We start from the raw sequence: 12,881 nt of genomic DNA, 5'->3' as shown, positions 1-12,881 counted from the left end.
GGGAGAGCTATAAAGAGTCAAATCAAAAGTGCTACGTTTTAGAAATGTGTTTCTAAATGTAAACCCACAGGTAAATCCTATTTGTTTTTCTTAATATTTTCTCAAAATTTCTTCTATATTTAAAGTTATAACTAAACACTTTTAAAGTTATAACAACACTTTTTCCAGATAAAAAATTATATATCAGTCCAATTAATGTTGATTGATATTTAACTTGGTTGAAACTCTGAAGTAATTGAATAAAGCCAAGATCTCAATCAACTGTTTGGAATCTTCTATAGAAATAAAATAAAAAAAACATGATAAAAATATGTGGAAATTGACATGTGTTTTACATCTTACTTATTATTAGTCACGCTTTACAGACTTTATCTCTAGTTTGAAGCGCAAACTTAAATGTAAGAAACTCGATATGCAACAGTAACAAAGTCGACAGCAGTAAACAAAGAAATAATATACTTTTATTTTATATTCCATTGAGAGAATTCAATAAACTTATATAAGAATAGGATTTCTTATATAAGTTCGACGTAAGTACTTATACTTTTTTCAATTTAGACCGTCAAGGAACTGCACATTTCTGCTTCTGTTACGATACTAGATCGAAAACTTAAACTACTCGAAATAAAAATAAGATTTCTAATTGGTATTATATGATACACCTATTCGTTGCAATTTCCAAAAACAACGATCAAAATCTATGAATGCGATTCCTTTTGATTCTACGCGCACACAAAGGAGAAATGAATCTTCTTCGGAATATTATTTACATATTAATACACACGCACCATTAAAATTATTCTAGAGATTACAAGAGAAACAGCTCTTGGATCCGCGAAGATGAGGCTTGTAAGACACGTCCTATAACTCTTACTGCATCTTTCGATTCTGCAGAGACATTCTCGCAACGATGGTCGCATGGTGTCGTCCAAGAGCTTTTCCACGTTCCCTCAGGCAATGCGGTATTATTGAATCGGTGCTTGTTCGCGATTCCATCAGCGTTTCCGTGATTATTCCGCGACTCCGTCTGTGTTCCTCTTTATTTCTCTTTCTTTCTCTCCCTCTGTTGATTTTTCCTGTCGGATGAAGAATTCCGAGACGTCAGTAACGCGCCGCGTTAAATACGCGAAATATTTTGGCCGTATATTGAAATTGAAGTGTACAAACGCACAGCTCGATAGACGTCTGTCTGGCATCCTTGTAACTATCAGGTTGGCGGTGTGTCTTTTTTATTAAATCAGTGAAGCGAAAAAAAGCAATTAAAATATTATTAAATATTATTTATCTACGTTCTAATTTTGTTACTATCCTTTTGCAACTTGTACAAGTATATATAAAATGTTAATAAATTTGATGAAATTTATCATCAGCTTCGCGATATCGCGATATCGCAAGCATTATACATGTATATATGTATATATATTACAATTGTTCATTATGGGGAAGAATATTATTTCTTGATTTTAACATACTTTTCTTCCAGGTAATATCGCGAGTTAGATACTCCCTTTATCCACTATCTCACCGCGGCACGCGCTAATATAATCCAATACTTGGCGCCGACTTTCCGCCAGAGTTCTTAATTGCGAATGGAGCTAATGAAGACAGCGGGGAAGCGTTAATCGGTGCCACTTTATATATACATAGTATATCGTGCTTTATCTTAATACAAACTTTCTAAGCACGACTGAGGAGATCGATTTAACGTTTAAAGTAGTCGTCGTATTACTTTGCTCGAAACACGATTAAAAATATAAATTCTCACAATACGTATTGCGAAATATTAAATTAAAAAGAATTTTTAATATATACCGTAATCTCCGAAGAGCAACATCAAAAATTCATGCAATCAAAAATGCACAAGTTACTCGATAAATTATAATAATCAAGATAGAAACACTCTTTCTTCTGGGATTTTTTTTTTCGACAAAACAGCTTTAAATTTTTTTTCCAGTAGTCAAGGGATTGTCAAGTATTCTCGGCGGTTTTCGCGGAACTTATTTACCTTCGGTTTTAACGGACAGTCAAGACGTTATTAGGGAATCTGTGGCTTCTTCGCTGACGACTTACGGCAATACTCCTTCCTCGCGAGCGCAAGTTAACTCGGCAGTTAGCACAGACTACCCGCCAAAAAGTTCCGGAGCTCGGACGGAGTTGATGAAGGAGGCGGGGAAACGTTGGTCGAAGCTACCTACGCGACAGTTTGCTTATTTAAGCTTAGCTTAAGCAAAGCTCCCGAGTTACCGCGGAATGAGCGAAGGAGGAAACCAAGAGAAAGAGAAAGAGAGAGAGAGAGAGAGAGAAAGAGGGAGGGAGAGAAATAGTTGGACGTATCGTAGTATGCGAATCAAACGATCGAACTTACAATTCGCCGATAAGCACAGTTGCGTATTATTCTTATATATAACTTGTTCCAAAATTTTCCCTGAAGAGAGAGGTGAGGCAAAAGAATCTTATAAATATATTTTTATCGAAACCATACAGATTTCTTGGCCTGATAGAGAGACTCGTTTCAGTTACGAGCTTAACCATTATTTAAAATGCGAACAAAGATGTGCGGCATGAAAAGCTACGCGATCGAATTTCCGTTGTCGACGCGGAAACGGTCGAGTATTGACGTCATTTCCGTGGCATTCTTCGCGACAACTGCAGTCACGACAGTTGCGACGAACAAAGATACGGGAAGAGAGAGCGAGAGAGAGAGAGAGAGAGAGAGAGAGAGAGAGAGAGAGAGAGAGAGAGAGAGAGAGGAGTAGGAGAGGGTGAGGGTTTCCGCGATCTTGGAAAATTCTCTCCCCTTTTTATTGGCTTACTTCGTGCTTTGCGCTTTCAGCGACGACCGGTAATCTTCCCCGGTGAATTTTCAGAGAACCCGCTGCAAAAGGGCACGTACGAGAGCGAGGACGGTGTCGGTTTCCGCAGCGCGGAACTCCTCCGGCTACCTATACCATCTACCATCAGCTTCCCTTCGTAAGCCTTTGACGCCGTGTATTTCCGCGACGGCATCGCGTAGCTCTCGGCTGCGCGTTCTCGTAGCGTCGCTATTTCTTCCCTAACGTAAGATGGGATTTGCCGTATTCAAGCGACGCGGTGGGTAGGTGCTCTTTTCACATTTTTTTTTCCTTTCGACCGCAAGGGAATCAGCGTGTGTTTTCATCTCGCGCTGATGTGTCTCGCATTGGTGTTTCTTGCATACGTAAACATATCGCGTAAACTTCTCCATTAAATCTCTCTCTCTTACGTCGTCAACGAAAATCTATGAAATTAATGAACGGCGAGCAAACATCGCACAGCGGGTTAGTAATTAACGCCGGATGTGTTAACGACTCTGTAATCGCTGCCATTAAATATTTAAATTCACGATATATTAACCGACGCAAAATGTATAAGCAAGCCACATTAAATTATAGGAGAGGAAATTAATAAATCGCGACTTTCCACGAGACAAGAATTTGATGGATAATACCGTCGCTCACCGTCACACGTATATTAACCTATAAACGGATTCGTTGATTTAATGACCGCGTATCAGTCAGGGATCTCCCTTGCACGTGATACGCTTTTTATACATCACCGCCATTTTTCCTGACCGGGTACTAAAGGCGAGCGATGTGTATGAAACCAATGGGTATTAGCGACGCATCGTATGCGCTGAGTAATACGTCCCTAGTAAAAAAAAAAAAAAAAAAAAAAAAAAAAAGAGAGAGAAAGAGAGAAAGAGAAGATGCAAAAAAAAGGGGAGAGCTATTTGTACAGACTACCCCGTAACGACAAGCTCGCCTTAACGCTCATAACGCGCAGGTTGCATGGAGAACCGACTGTCCTGGAAAATACGAGCTGGGCGTGATGCCTGTTCTATAGCCTATAAAAGAACTCTGATCCGAAATCTGATTCAAGGGAAACCTGCACAAAGAATGCACAACTATAATAAATATATATACAACTATAAATTATAGATAAGTATAAGAAATAAATATATATAATAGATGTAGTTATTCGTACATTCGCATTATATCCAAACATATTTTGTTTCCACGCAAATATTTTATAAGAATAATTTCTAACATTTTATATTTATATTTTATTATATTCATACAAATTATACAATTTATTTGTAATAAAAACATTTTATATATGTTTTTATTACAAATAAATTGTATAATTTGTATGAAATGAATATTTTGCGTATAATTTATATATTTACATATATAAATATTTATTATTGTATACAGGAAAAAAAGTTGAAGCAAGTTAAATTTCAAATTTCCGAAATACCTTTACTCTTAAATCATGCACTGTCTAATATCTCTCATGAAAAAAAATTTAATCTCTTCGTATGTGCCATTTCTCTTGTTCATCATACTCTTAAAAATAAATTCATTTATAATTTAAAGTAGGTCATGTTGCGTATAAATAAATCACATAATTCGTGTGAGAGATATTTTACGAATAATTTGTAAAATATTATCTTGTCACTTTTTAGACACGTTTGATAAGGTAGTGAATCATTAAAGCAAGAAATGACAATAAAGGCCATTGAGAGCTGAATGTACAGGAAACTTGGAATGATAAAGCACTATATATGCACACAATTGGCGGTAATAATCGAACGCCACAGTATGCGTGCTTACGTAACGCATCTGTCGAACACGTCTATAGCGTCGAGGCGACAAAGCCGATAATTACATTGTTAACTCCTAGTTAACGATTATTTCAATTTTAGTTTACGTTTCACGATCGTTATTTCGTTTGCGTTTGTTAATAAATAAAATTAAGCAGCACAAACTTTAATCGTAGCGAGAAATACACTTCTTGCGATATTCTCTGTGGCGTTTAAGCTACAATAAAATCATGCATGCATAATTAATTACAAGTGTATTACGCAGACAAAAGGAAGAACAAGCACGACCGATAATCGTTTCACAAACGGTAAACTGCTCCTTTGGATTTTCTTACAACGGGGAAATTGTAGTGTATCTTGATATTAATGAAAGGTGGCACATACATAATAAAATAGAAGTAACGACAATAAATGATTCAGAACGCGGTAGCGTGTTTTTCACGCTAATTGACACGCATAATATACGTCAACTATTTATCACAGAATAATCACGCTGTAGCGCCATGAGTTAATGAAGATCGATTTGAACCGGAAATATGTACCTATCAGAAGTCATATAGTTATGTTTTGTTTTGTTACTGTTATCACTGTTTCGTCTGCAACCGGAAATCTGCTTCATCATAATCAGCAAAAACACCTTTGTAACAAAGTCAGTTCCGACAAGTTCCGATAATAATGGCCATTGATGTTTGACCTTGCACGAAATAAATGGTTACTGCATTCTAATTATACCATAGATATTTCTAAGAAAGTTTTTGACGTTCTTTTTAATGGATTAATATTGCAACAGAATTAATAGCTAATTAATAAGATTCTATTATTTCTCAAATTAAATCACCAATACCAATCGTTAATTAATCTGCTGATCAATTCCCATCTATATTTCTCATTCACATTATTTTCGTTGATAGCGCGAAAATTAAATGTACTTTTCGCGCCGAATAATTATTATTGAATTAAAGATTTCAAAAGCGATTCTTCTCGCAATTGATGGCATTATCTAAAGCATCTTACTATCATGTATTTCTGGTACATTAGCATCTCGGAATAGCGGAACGAGCCATCATGTACGATTATGGGCACTCATTTAGGAGAATCACACAAAATCCTCTTGTAAGTTTAACGCCTCAATCCCATAAGTATGATTCTCTTCTAAGCCTATGCGAAATCTATGTAATTATTAAGTTCTCTCTACTTATAGATTCAATCCGATTACTCCTTCCTGGATTAATAAATCTGCATAGAACATGAACGCTTACAGTAAGGCATCCGTTGTGCATCATTTAAACGATATCGTAAATCGCTCGCTTAAAATATCTTTCGTCTACTTGATTGGATTTCTGCTTAGAAGATACTACATTTTAATTACAAATTAAAAATTCGAATTATTATCCGTAAAGAAATCACATTTGTCGACGTTAATTATTGGAAAAGGCAAGTATTTGATGCACTTTGCCGAAATTAAAAGTAGGTTAAACTAGGGTATGATGGCCATACGGAAAAGATGGTTATAGGCTGTAATTTTTTCAATAATCGTTACATGGTGCGCTTTTTTTAGTCATTATCAAAGATAATCGAAATTTAGAGTAGTTTATGTGCATACATTGTTTGAAATAACGATATTGTGAATCTTACATCATACTTTTACTTTTGACTACCTGCAAAGTTTTTCATTTGTCCACTAAAAACTGTTATAACGTTGAATAAATTACAGTTAAGCTATCGTAATCGACGTTAAACATATTATAAAGATATGTAAATTGTTATATGACCTATAATTTTTATTTTCGTTTCCCCAATTTTTTGATAAATATTATGGCTATCTTTCCGTCACTATGGTCATCTTTTCCTTAAAAGTTGAGTAAGATATATATTTTCCTTTTAATTTCGATAATATTACGTAACTTAAGGTTCAGTGAAGATAATATGTCAAACACTATTAAAAAATAAAAATATGTTTTTTTGCATTTTAAAAAACTATGGCCATCTTACCCGAGTTTACCCTATTTGATTTAAAATACTTGGCTCGTAAGCATAGGATGATTAAAAATAAAGACGAAACAGTATCACGGACACGACGAGTCGGACAAAGGACTACAATTCAGATTTTATTATAAAACGAAAGTTTCTTCTTTGAAGAAACATGTAGGGCATTGAAACATTTTACGTTGTTGATTATTGCAACTCTGCAGCTCTGATGATTCCCTTTGCACTTCCACATACTAATTCCTTCTCGCGCTCTCTTGTCGCAAGTTCCTCAGAGTGTTTACTCACATTTCCCCTGAGGAAGAGGGGAAAGTTTAGACTTCAGAGAGAGAAGGGTGGAGAAACAAACAAACGCTCGGAAAGGATAAGAACTTTGTTAATATATGCATCGCTTATACGCGCTAATATCTCATCATCCGTTTTACTTGCTGCTCGAGCAGCCGCTTCGTTCTTCGTTTTTCGTTTCTCCTCGCGTCGTCATTGCGTTAATAAATGGATTGCACATCGCCCGTGATTAAACACGCGAGGAACAATCTTTCGGCCGCGAATAATTCGCGTGAAAGATTACGCAAAAATCTTAACACAGGAATAATTATCAATCATTATAATTATCGCAGAGACAGGTGACTGATATGCAATCGGTATCCGCTTTGTGCGATGCACGAATGCGGAAAAAAACAGCTATATTAAAAAACACGTTTCACGACAAAACCGGTCCGGCAAGATTCCCGCAATTTTTTTTTCTTGCGTATCACAAATGATTTTTTAAAACGACGTTAAGAGTGAAAAGGTAAATGTGGTGATGCAAAAATGCCTGCTCTTATTTTCAACTTTATTCGGTAGACGCGTCAATGAACTCGAGAATCTCATTTCCTCGTTTTACCTTGTTACACGACGCAAACAATCGTCCACTTAACGAACACGGATGGCCGCGGTTCGGGCTTTATTTCGCCCACGTAACATGCATTTTGTCATCGTGACGATGGAGCATCGCATCGCCATCACGTAATACACGTTTTATAAAATCACGGCCCATTCTTCTCGGTTTTACGGTAGGAAATTTTACTACGGAATGAGTTTCGTCATCGACTGGTCCCGCTTGAAGATGATTATCGATCACGCGCGGTTTCTTCGGAGTTGTTCGATTCGCGCAAAAACATCTTCGCTTGATAACGACGTGCTCGTGTATCAACTGGCGAGAACAATAGGGAAAAAAAAAAAAAAAACAAAAATACCGCGTAAAAATAAATTGCGCAAACGACGGTGCGTCATCGGGGAACACATTCAAAAGACATCTGGCGTTAACGAGAAAGAAAATATAATGCTTGTGTCTTTTAATGAACGAATGCCGGAACAAAGGAGCATGGTATTTTCCCGGTTCGCCTCAGAATTAAGATAAACGAACACAGAACTTCCGTTTGTGTGCGCACCAATCTCTGGGAAACTCTGAAATTGCTCGCAAAAACGCGTAGGTGCTTTTTCGTTCAAACTCTAAGGGGTGTCGTCTGCTGGTTTGGACAGCGTCTTAAAGAGAGGCCGTCCAGCTCGATTAAATTCTAGAAAGAAGCGATTCGTGCGGACCAGAAAGAAAACTCGAGGGTGCACGACGTCGCGGAAATTACCGTCACGGACACGTCGTGTCGGTGCCTAAGGGAATCAAGCAGAAGCGGTCAGAACTTGAACCTTGTTCCGCAAAAATCGAAAACGAAATGTCTGCCCATGAAAGCAGTGAGGCAAATTGAAAATCGTAATAAAGCCATTGAGAGCTTTGTAAAAGCGGTTCAGTTTTTTATACATTCTTCTTTTATGCGATATTGAACGCATTTAGAGAAATTTTTTTGACAACGTGTTGAAATGTTAAAAGAAATTAATACAAGGTTTTTTTTTTACTTTATTTTATAAAAATAAATATCTAAGCGCTAAAATCTGACAACGATGATATAAGATATTTCTTCCTTCTTTTGAAAAATCATTCCATGCTTTGAAGAGAGGATTTTTTTTTTTTACCAGATTCAGTCTTCTAGAAAACTACTAAAAGTGAAAAAAAAAAAAACATTTCTGTCTACAAGTTATAGTTAGCTAATAATTCTTCAATTATAATGTCTCTGATGAGCACCGAATCATTATAAATATCTCGGGGGAGGGGATACGCAGAAATAAGAATTTCCTCCAAGAGATCGCTGAAATTACACGTCTTATCATACTGCATACAACTTGTTCAAACACCGCGTCAGAACTTGACGTGAGAAATCCCGTTCTACTTAATGTACGTTACAGCGATGTTAATGAAAGCAGGTCTGTTTATTCTTCTGTCGGAACGAGAACGTGCACGTGGATGCGTTATTACATTCATCGTCCTCTCCCGTCTCGGTGGTGAGCAAGCTGAAATTTATCGGAGGCCTTGGTCGGTCCGACGACAAACTAAATAAAAAAAAAAAGAAAAAAAAGCCGGAAGTCCCATTGTTCGTCAACGTACCGAGCTTCCCGCGAAATATGATTTTCGCGCGCGCGTATAAACAATGCGGATCAACCGCAGAAACCGCGCGAGGAATAACCTTCCTCCAGAATCGTCCCAAGTCTGTCGTTACACTTTAATCTTCGCAAAGAGCACTCTAATCGATCTAGCGAGTGTCTCTGTCGATTTCGCTGCGCTAAATCGGCGACGAGAATCGATACGCTCAATGAGACGGAACGTATTAAAAGGTTTGCGGAACTCTGGCTGGAATGCCTTGGACAGCCAGAGCGATTTTTCTCGATTCTATCCGAGGTGCATAAATTGCGAGACTAATTTTGCGACAGGCGTATGATTTCCTGATGCAATTTTGCGATTTTGCTGGTGGAAGCGATCGTAAGAGTGCGCACGGTTACGTACAGTTGCGGTTTATAAGTAGGTAGTACCGTTTTTCAACCAAGTTTTGTTATTAATACACTTTCTTTCCTTTCTTTCCTGCAGAAAGTCCGAGATGTTTACAGGTTTAACAAGACATATTGTTCACTAATCATGTATTGGAAAATTCATGATTTTATATATATATATATATATATAAAATAGAGATTATTAGGTAATAGTATTATAAATATATGACATATAATCTAACACATAATAGATTATATATATAAAAGATTGCTCTCGTTCATTAATTTATATCGAGCCTTGTACGTTCTCTTCTAATTGAACAGAAATAAATTAACTGACACGAGAATTCTATTACCAGTTCTCATAATTGGACAGAAAATCTTCATTTTGTACGTATAAAATAGACATCAATAGCGTCACTGTAACTTAAAACTTTTAATCTTATTCCCAAACTGTCTCATTTTTTATTTTTTTAACATTATCTAATATCGTGGATGACGATTATTAACTTCTGCCGCGAAATCCCATCGTCACTCGGATATCTACTAATTATTCCCAGGAAAATCCAATATCGCTGTCATTCGCGTAACGCGTGTTTTTCAACGATGAACCTAGCATTATAAAATTCTACCTGATCTCTCATTAAAAAAGATCATCGTGGAAACATCGACGATTCGCCGACAAGCTTTTGATCTCGATGAATGTATGAAACGCGTATATATAATCGCGCGCACGCTCTCATTCGTCGAATGACGTAATAATAACCGCGTGTAATTGAATCGGCAACGCTAATTTCGGTAATGGCCATATCCTGCCATGCAAACGAACGAAAGAGCACATCGGCACTCGTTCGGCACGCATGATACGTATGCATAAATTGTAATCGGGAATAGCGTTGCGCATTATTGTTTATACAATTATATTATTATACAATACATGTGATATTATTCGCGCGCGCGACGCGACTTTTCGCGCCGACGATACCGCCGATAATAATTCGTCCACGAAGATCAAATTATTTCGGCAAATTGACACGGTGTATTAAGGTAATGGATATACCCGTTGGCGATCGCGCCGGAATTTTGCAGACGCGAATTATCATTCGCGATTTTGTTAATGTACGTATCAAACTTGTTATTTGCAAAATAATGATTCGTGAAACTACGCGTAGAAATTCCATTTCTATCGAAAATCATCATCTTTTTCGAACCAAAATAACTCAACGTATATAATTTTTTCTTCGAATGTAATTAAATATACATGTTACATCAAAATACATGTGTTCATCTAAAGACGCAGCTACGAAATAAAAAATATGTATGACATGAAAATATTGCGTACTTGCATTTTTGTTTACAACTCATGCGTGTATATATATTTATATATACATATATAACGATTAGATAAAAGCTTTTATCGATAATTAATGTTAAAATATAAAGTAACGTAAAGATACGTTTGAAAAAAGCATTTTCATATACACATTTAACATATCACCCGAGTTTTATACATATATGTATATCTTAGATATGTATTTGAAATTTATGTATTTTTCAAAATGTATCTTTAGCGTTACTATATATTTTATATTTTAACGATGACCTTAATTATTATCAACAAAAGTTCTTATCTAATCGTTAAGCTGATTCAGCATCATTTACAAAGTGTATATTATACCTCTATATACTTCTCTATGATATTATAGATTGGGATTTCACAAATATAGAGATAATTCGCTGATATGCCTAACAAGAATTTATGATGCGCAATAGTTGCTGTATCATGCAATTATAATTGACAATAAAAGCTACGATTAAGATTAGAGATAGATTACAAAGATATACTGGTATTTTTAGCGTAGATATACAAAAGATAAAAATATATTAAATATATTATTAAATATTGTCAAAAAAATAAATTCAAATAAAAAAAAAGATATATATCTGATTTATATCAACTATAGCGCGATAATCAGTTTGTAAATTATATTTACATATGTAACTCGCATCCTTACATAATTCTAGAGATATAATCACTCTTTTATCAAGACGACTTGTAAAAATAGCAACACGTCAATCGGAAATGAAAGACCAGTTGTTTTAATTGCACACAAATGAAATTAAATCCGCACTTTGCGGAATTAAAAGAGGCTTGATTTATATGCACGCGTGTTTAAAGACCATCATTCATACATGTAACGCACGTGTTACGCTGTAATTTTGCGTGTACGAAGAAAATGGTCGTTCCGCATTTTGCTGACACCGGTCGCTTCACGCTCGGTGGCTTCGCGAGTGAATGAACGCGACGTATTATGCGTAAATAACGCGACGTTCCTTATTCACACTGTCGCTCAGATTGCACATAGAATTATGATTTATACCGCGTATACGAGATACGATATAGCTGCGCGAGCGTAACATTGATTTCGCGTTAGATCGACATACTAAAAGCGCGCACCTTCATCGTCGCTCGCATCCGTCATTATCGTATTCGGGCGATTGTGTGCGAGCATATTATATTTTATGACGAGCGAGCCAGCGAGTTTCGCGTATTACTGGCAACGAATATCTCGCGTACAATGCGTTAATAATCCTGATACGAAGATCGAATTGTTCCGCTGAATTCACCGTGTCGCATCGAGATAACTAAACGGCTACGATGAACGTATTACGATCGATATGCACGAGATAAAACGACGTGTTTGATCAAACGAAAAATGACTTTACTTATCAATAGATAATCAAATCAATCTTTTGCATCAAATTGCATAAATTCTCATATATCATTATCGTCCTTGATGAATGCGATTTTTTTTCTATTGCTTATCGCGTGAAAACTTTTATGTGAAGCTTAATAAGCTTTTATAATAAACTTTTATCTGAAAATTTATAAAAATTTTAGCGCACAAATTTTTTATTTCGATTTCATTTTCTGCTAGAATACTCGCGATATCAGAAATTTTTAAATTCCGCAAAATATCCTTTCCCGTATACTTTAATACGGAATCAAAGTTAATTCCATAAGCGATAATTACTTTTGTAAGAATTTAATAAAATAAATTTTTAAAAGTGAGAAACCTGAATTTAAAATTTATATTTATATTTTTTCAATAATTGATAGAGATAAAAAAAAAGGGAGAAGGATTATATATTATATATATTTGTTATCATCGTGCTTTTTTAATTTTGAAGTCATCGTTAGTCAATGGAAATACCGAAACCTATTCGCGCTGCAGCCTCCGTTTGGAAAAAAGATTACGCGGCACATTCTTCATCTCTACGATCATTTTAGCACGAACATCATCGGCAAGAGAAGTTTACGATCGTTCGGATCATCGACGTGATCCATGGTGGGCGTCTACAAGCGCCGGGGAATAGAAGCCAACTCAGAGTGGGAGATGAATTATAAAGTGGCGTT

General features: G+C 36.1%; 1 protein-coding gene across 4 annotated transcripts in view; it reads right to left on the bottom strand.

Moving 5' to 3' along the window:
* The window catches only part of LOC140665638 (kin of IRRE-like protein 1), a 366,422-nt gene that overhangs the window by 232,043 nt on the left and 121,498 nt on the right, over positions 1–12,881 (bottom strand). The window contains exon 1 of one of the 4 annotated variants that reach the window (XM_072891965.1): positions 11,668–12,873. The exons of the other annotated variants lie outside the window; for them this stretch is intronic. The gene's annotated coding sequence lies outside the window, so the exon portion shown is untranslated. Of the gene's footprint in view, positions 1–11,667; positions 12,874–12,881 lie in introns of those variants that run through there. 4 annotated transcript variants of the gene reach the window in all.

This window comes from Anoplolepis gracilipes, chromosome 5, assembly GCF_047496725.1.
Source record: "Anoplolepis gracilipes chromosome 5, ASM4749672v1, whole genome shotgun sequence".
NCBI classification, from domain to species: domain Eukaryota; kingdom Metazoa; phylum Arthropoda; class Insecta; order Hymenoptera; family Formicidae; genus Anoplolepis; species Anoplolepis gracilipes.
This window is presented reverse-complemented; position numbering and strand designations above follow the sequence as displayed.